At 46.1% G+C, this 7,328-nt stretch overlaps 1 pseudogene; it reads left to right on the forward strand.

The window, feature by feature from the left end:
* Positions 1-355: 355 nt before the first annotated feature.
* On the forward strand, positions 356-5,909 carry LOC147979793 (uncharacterized; annotated as a pseudogene).
* Positions 5,910-7,328: the final 1,419 nt, after the last annotated feature.

Raw genomic sequence — 7,328 nt, forward strand, 5'->3', positions numbered from 1 at the left:
CCAACGATCTTCGGGAACAACTTGGTTAGTTTAGGTTTTATTTTCTGCAATCATCTCTTAAAATTGTGTTACCTAGCTTTAGTCGAGCACCGCCGCTGATTTTCCTAGTCCTTGAGGAGAACACGACATCTGTAGTTTTGGGCGTAAAAACCCCACTATACTCACAACCGATCATTTTTGCGCCGTTGCCGGGGACTAGCGTCGAGTGACCGTGCTAGGCTATAGACTAGGTTTTTCTTCTTTTCCTAGTTTGTGCTATATATATGTGATATATCTCTAACTCCTAACCTTTGTTCTAGTTTATTTCCTCTTTGTTTTCTTTTCCTTTTTGCAGGCTAGAACCATCTTCTCGGTTATGGCCTACTATTCAGATCACCATGGATATGCGAGCAACACTACAAATAGCACGGAAAGTATTCAAGAACTGATAAGTAAGATTTCCCATCGATTAGATGATTTAGCTCGGCAACGAGAAGTAGTTTTTGAGGATAGGCCTAGCTCTTATGATCCTTATTCTAGAGGCCATCCTTATGTTGCTCCTACCTGCCATATTTGTGGATTTCAGGGCCATTCGCCCCCTGAATGTCAGTGTGGTTACTCTTGCCCTCTAGATTGTTTTGGCATGAGCTTTGCTCAAGAGCATAGCTCATACCAAAACAATTACTCACATGGGTGGCCTGAAAACCCGAATATGTCATATAGGAGCAACAACCCTGAGATCTCATCATTTGCCTCTAGTTATCCAATGCAAGGATTTAGGAATGAAGAGGAGAGCAACAATTATGCTCCACAACAATTTTATTCTGCTCCTATTCATATACCTCAGCACCAGGAGATGTTGCCAATGGAGTTAAATGGTCCTCCATTTGGTCAACCAACACCTTCTACACAAGTGCCCACACATGATTACTTTGCTGATATAGACAAGCTCACATTGCTTAGTCTCGAGTTCACTTGGAGTGCTGAAGATGATCCAATTAGGCCGGTGATACTAGATGAAATGAAGAAGATCAAGAGTGGGAATGAGCTAGTGGAAGAAGTAAGGAAGATTGAGAAGAACATCAACGCTGGCAGCACTATTTCTTCGCAGCTAGAGCTGAGTATTTCTGGGATATCCCTTGATACATGTGAGGTCCCAACACCTCCACATTTAGCTGAGCAAGATAGCGAGAGTCCAGAGGAAGAGATACTTCAGATCCAAGAAGAAATTCTCGAAGCCAAGGCACAAGATGATCCAGAGCTCGAATACCCAAATGAACAAGTTGAAGATCCAATGGCTACTACTTCCGAAGAAGTAAAATAAGCTGTTGTAGATGAAGATGAAGAACCTGAGATTCATTTGCCTATTGTCATACAAGAGAGCGATGTGTCAGGTTCATTCAATCCTCTTAATGACATGTCCCATTATGTTTTGTTTGATTCTACCTTGCCTTACATGATGCCATCACTTAAGGTAGATTTGAAGAAGTGTTTTCTTGGATATGATGATACTTATACTGTTGATGGCATTGCTCATATTAATGATGATCACACTTATTTTCCTCATGCCAAACCTATGCTTAATGATAAATATCATCTGAATGCTTGCAACACCTTCCACAGTACCACAAGTTGCACGATTTACTCGTTGGTCAACTCAGCTAGCAACACGTTCCCAAGCTCCCTTGCCACCTGACACTACTTCCGAAGCATTCTTGACACAAGATGAGTTGGCAAGATCAGATGAACTTTGTGAGCTTCAACAGCAAGAGGGTAGTTGTTGGAGTCAAGTTACAGTTGCATGCTTCTTTATATGTAGTCTCACAGTTTGATGTACACTAACACTTCCTATTTTCGTTGTTGAACAAGCACCTAGGTGCAAGAGGAAACAAACATCAGGGATAATGCTCGATAGGTTAACTAAATCTAGAGGAGGAAGAATGGAGATCCGTTTTGAGGCAGGTTTAAAAAGGCCGCGTGATGCTACAGATTCAGCCAAGTTAGTATCAGAGGCAGCGGTTGCCGTTAGGTGTTATTTACGTATCCTCCCAACATGGATTCAGTACAGGAATGACAAAGACGAAACCCAGTTCAACACCTTCCTCGACCATTTATCTGTAAGTATGGTTATGTATGGAAACTAGTAATATCGTCTTGCTCTGTCCAATAAAGATCTTCGTAGAATATGTAGGAGCCAATATGGGCATCCAGGTTCCGCCATTGGTTATTGACTGGAGATGTGTCTCGGTCATGTCTACATAGTTCTCGAACCCGTAGGGTCTGCACTCTTAACATTGAATGATGATTTGTATTATGAGTTATATGTTTAGGTGACCGAAGTTTGTTTGGAGTATCGGATGAGATCACGGACATGATGAGGAGTCTCAAGGTAAAGATTGATATATTGGATGAAGGTATTCGGACACCGGAAAGGTTTCGGGACGTTTCGGATATTTATCGGGGAATCGAGGGGTTACCGGAACCCCCCGAGGAAGTTATGGGCTATAATGGGCCATAAGGGAGTAGGAGACGGCTGCCCGCGGGGTGGTGCCCCCCCCCCAAGGGAGTCCGAATTGGACTAGGGGGAGGGAGCGCGGCCCCCTCTTTCCTCTCCCTCTCCCTCTCCTTCCCTCTTTTCCCCTCTTGGAATAGGAAAGGGAGTCCAACTAGGATTGGGAATCCTAGTTGGGATCCCCATTGGTGCGCCCCCTCATGGCCGCCGGCCTCCTCCCTCTCCTCCTTTATATACAGGGGCGGGGGGCACCCCAAAGGCACATCAATTGTTCCTTAGCCATGTGCGGTGCCCCCTCCATAGTTTACCACCCCGGTCATATTGTTGTAGTGCTTAGGCGAAGCCCTACGCGGATCACATCATCAACACCGTGACCACACCGTCATGCTGTCGAAGCTCTCCCTCGACCCTCTACTGGATCAAGATCTCAAGGGACATCATCGTGCTGAACGTGTGCTGAACACGGAGGTTCCGTATGTTTGGTACTTGGATCGGTTGGATCGCGAAGACGTTCGACTAGATCAACCGCGTTAACCTAAGGCTTCTGCTTTCGGTCTACGAGGGTACATGGACACACTCTCCCCTCTCATTGCTATGCATCTCCTAGATAGATCTTGCGTGATCGTAGGAAATTTTTGAAATTGCATGCTACGTTCCCCAACATATAGGCCAAAGCTATTTTGTTTGGTTTGCTGCCTCCTTAATATCTTCCGTTCTGGTGCTACTAATGTAAAAACTCAACTTTTTAGCAAGCTATGGAAAAAATGGTGGAACCGCCACTGTTGGGGATATAACTATTGGGTATGACCCGCCCAGGAGGGCCGGGTCATACCACTGGTGGTTCATAATGACAAGGCCCATGAAGATGTTGAAGATGGCGGTTCGCGAAGCAGGCTTACTGAAGGCCCAAGACCCAAAGGTGGCTTGAGGCCCACAAATGTGAACCGCCATATACGATGACTTGTGTTGTAAGGCATGTGTAGTTAGTCACCGAGCCGGACACGTTGTGTATGAGCCGCCCGGGACTCCTTCAGCCGTCAGGCGTCAACCTGTGTATATAAAGGGACGACCCGGCGACGGTTTAGGGCAAGAAACAAGAGATCGAGAACTAGGTCAAGCGTATTCGCTCCCTGGTAATCGAAACCCAAGCAATACCACCTCAAACTGGATTAGGCTTTTACCTTCACCGCAAGGGGCCGAACCATTATAAACTCCATGTGTCCTTTGTGCCGTTTAACCCCTTTAAGCTAACCTAGTTGCGATGGCTCCACAACTAAGTCCTTCCGCTAGGACATCTGCCATGACAATTCCACGATAGTTGGCGCCCATCGTGGGGCCAGCGCACTGTGGTTTTGAGTTCTTACATGGCAGCTTCGAAGGGATCAAGGGATACGCTGTGGGTCGGATGACCAAGAGTCGTCGCGGGAAGCTCTACATCGATGATGCAGGCTGGGGCCCCAAAGCCGTCTCAATCAAGTACGGGTACCGGGTCCCCTTCGGCGGAATCCACGTCTTCATCGGCAAGATCGGCGAACCAGGCCCTGAGCCAGACATCTGCACCGACATCCTGGAGACAGCTCAGCGTGCGCGACCCGCCCGGGTTCAACCCGTCGTGAAGCGTGCCTTTGTTGGTTTCATCCATGGGGAAGAAAGTGAAGAAGGATCTATGTCTGGCGGTGAGATGGCCATCTATTCTGATGGTGAGTCGTCCATGGGTGAGACCAATTCATTGTATCAACTGCAAGATGGCCAGCTTGGGGGCTATTCCGATGGTGACAGTATTCCGGACCCCTATGAATCGCCAAACAGGGTTGCGATCTTCATGGCCGGCACACAACCGACGCTTGGTTCAACAACCGCCGCGACTATGACCTCCAGTTCAGTGGCTGCGATGTCGGCTGGTGCTAGCGGCTCAAGTTCTCACAGAATTGTTAGAGGCTCTAGCGACTCTGATGGGGGTGGGAGTAACCCCGGACAACCAGGAACATCACAAGGTGGATGTGGCTAAGCTGTGAGATGAGATAGCTCAAGCCAATGAAGAGCTGGCGACTGAGAACGCTAGGATGGCTGCAGAACGGGCTGTCTTGGATGCTCAGGCACAGCAGATCCAAGCGAATTCCTTCTGGCTCACGTTGGATCAGAAAGCTTCAAATGAGGTTATGAGAAGGAGACACCAGAGTCATCTACCCCCAGTTTATGAGCTGAGAAACCTCTTCAACACGCCTGGAGCAGGGACCAGTGACTAGCCAGTGGCAAACCGGACGGTTGAAGCACCTGGAGTTGGAGTGTCGGTTCAGCCACGTACGATGGGATCTCCACATGTGAATAATACCCCGCCTCATCATGTTTTGACATCACCGGCTCATTATTCTAACGCTTTGGAAAATATGATTGCTGCGGCAACGCGATTGGCGGCTCTACCAGTTGAAGGCGAGTCTCCAACAATGATAGAGACATGGCGGGCCGTGGCTCAACAGGCGGCTTATTCTTATAGTCGCGAGCGAATTCACTCAACCCCTCGTCCAAGCCAGAGTTACAGCAGGCACATTGATTCACCGGCAGCTTCAAGCAGTGAACGGCGCCGCAACCAGCCTCATGGGCATGACTCGGCGCGTGGTGTTGCCAACACACAGACTTTGGTGGATCAGGGCAGAGCGCGTCGGGAGGCCGAGTTGGCGGCTCAACAAATGGCTCACCAATGTTCTCTAGTTTATCCGTCAACTTCAGTGGAGGCAGGCGTCACCTCTAGAACCTTGGGTGTGCCATGTTTAGTGCCGGCTATAAGTAATGAGCGTTTGCCCATGGATTTTAAGGGTCCTCATAAGGTGCCTAATTACACAGCAGATCAGCCCCTTAAGCTTAGGTTGAAAGTTACGAGATGGCAATGGAGCTGCTGGATGTTGGTGATGCCGCATGCGCTAAGTATTTCACCATGATGTTGGACGGAACGGCTCATAGTTGGTTGAAAGGGTTGCCGCCCAACTCCATTGGATCATGGGCCGAGTTAAAAGCCTGTTTTATCCAGAACTTTAAAGATACGTGCAAGCAGCCTATGTCTATCATGGATTTGGACTCCTGTGTCCAAGAAGAGGGCGAGTCAACAACCCATTGGGTGCGTCGGGTCTCAGCCATCCTACACTCATCGGATCGTATCAATGCGGGTTCAATAGTTCTAATGTTGGAGAAAAACTGTTGTTTTATGCCTCTTAAGCAGAAGCTGGGTCGACTTAAACGCCACTGCAACAACATGGGGGAGCTGATGGCGGCTCTTGTCAAGTACGCCAACTCTGATAGTACCAAGGACCCCGAGTCTGATGATGAAAGGCCAGGTAAGGGAAAGAAGAGCAGCAACATGAAAGGGCAGCGGCATGTTCATGGTTTGCTTATTGTCAGTGTTGCAGGAGTGACAGAAACTTAAACGCGGATAGGTGGGCTATGGTGTATGTGAGTAAAGAGTACTTGATACTTACTGCCATGGTTGGGTTTCACGACCTTAATGATCTTTAGTAGTTGCGGATGCTTGCTAGAGTTCCAATCATAAGTGCATATGATCCAAGTAGAGAAAGTATGTTAGCTCATGCCTCTCCCTCATATAAAATTGCTAGAATGATTACCGGTACTTGTTATCGATTGCCTAGGGACAAATGACTTTCTTATTGACAAAAGCTTTCCACTTTTATTACCTTGCAATTTATCCGTGGTTTTATTCTCCCAAAGTACTCGTAGTTTTATCCTTGCAAAACAGTTTCATACTCGTTTCCGGTAAAGAAAATGTTAAAGAGTGTGTAGAGTCGTATCGGTGGTCGATAGAACTTGAGGGAATATTTGTTCTACCATTAGCTCCTCGTTGGGTACGACACTCTTATTTATCGAAAAAGGCTACAAACGACCCCCTATACTTGTGGGTTATCAAGACCTTTTTCTGGCGCCGTTGCCGGTGAGCAATAGCGTGGGGTGAATATTCTCGTGTGTGCTTGTTTGCTTTATCAATAAGTAGTTTTTATTTCCTGTTCCAAGTTGTTCTCTATCTTTAGCTATGGATATGGAACACGAAACACCAAAAAAATTATTTGTACTTGCTACTCATGGAGATGGGGAACCTCCTAAAACCCTCGATGCTCGTTATGTGCAAAATATTATGCACTACTTTGATAATCCTGAGAAAACTCCATTCAACTTGATAATGGGAGTAACATTGGATCAACGTGAATACTTTAGGGATTATCGCTTGACTCAAAAGGGAAAACTTTTATGGGTTCAAATTGAAATGTTGCAATGGTATGCTTGGGATTTATGCCAGAGATATGATTATACTTGTTGGTCTAGGATGAATGCTCCACATCTTCCCTTTTCATGTGAATTTAATGATAATGAAACCTTGGCTTCTTATGCTAGAGGTATATATGATTATTATGATGTGGAACAAATAGAAAAATTTGTTGCTTTTAAGGGTTCATGCGAAATTGAATCTTTGTTTAAAAAGTTTGAAGATTTTGATGATTCAGTTTATAGACCCGAAAATCTTGCTATCCTTAAATATTGCTATGATAATTATAAATACAATTCCGATAATGATGCATTTATTCAGAAAGTCTCCACTGTGCAAGACAAGACTAATATTTTGCAGGAGTCTATGGAAGAAGGAATTGATGAAACTTTGAGATCATTGGTTGAAAAAGATGATGAGGAGAGTGAAGAACAAGCGAAGGAAGACCGGATTGATCACCCGTGCCCGCCTTCTAATGAGAGTAACCCTCCAACTCATACATTGTTTAATGTTCCTTCGTTCTTACCAAAGGATGAATGCTATGATAATTGCTATGATCTCGTGGATTCT

The sequence above is a fragment of the Triticum urartu genome, chromosome 3A (assembly GCF_056163025.1).
Source record: "Triticum urartu cultivar PI428250 chromosome 3A, HENAU_Tu73, whole genome shotgun sequence".
In the NCBI taxonomy this organism is placed as follows: domain Eukaryota; kingdom Viridiplantae; phylum Streptophyta; class Magnoliopsida; order Poales; family Poaceae; genus Triticum; species Triticum urartu.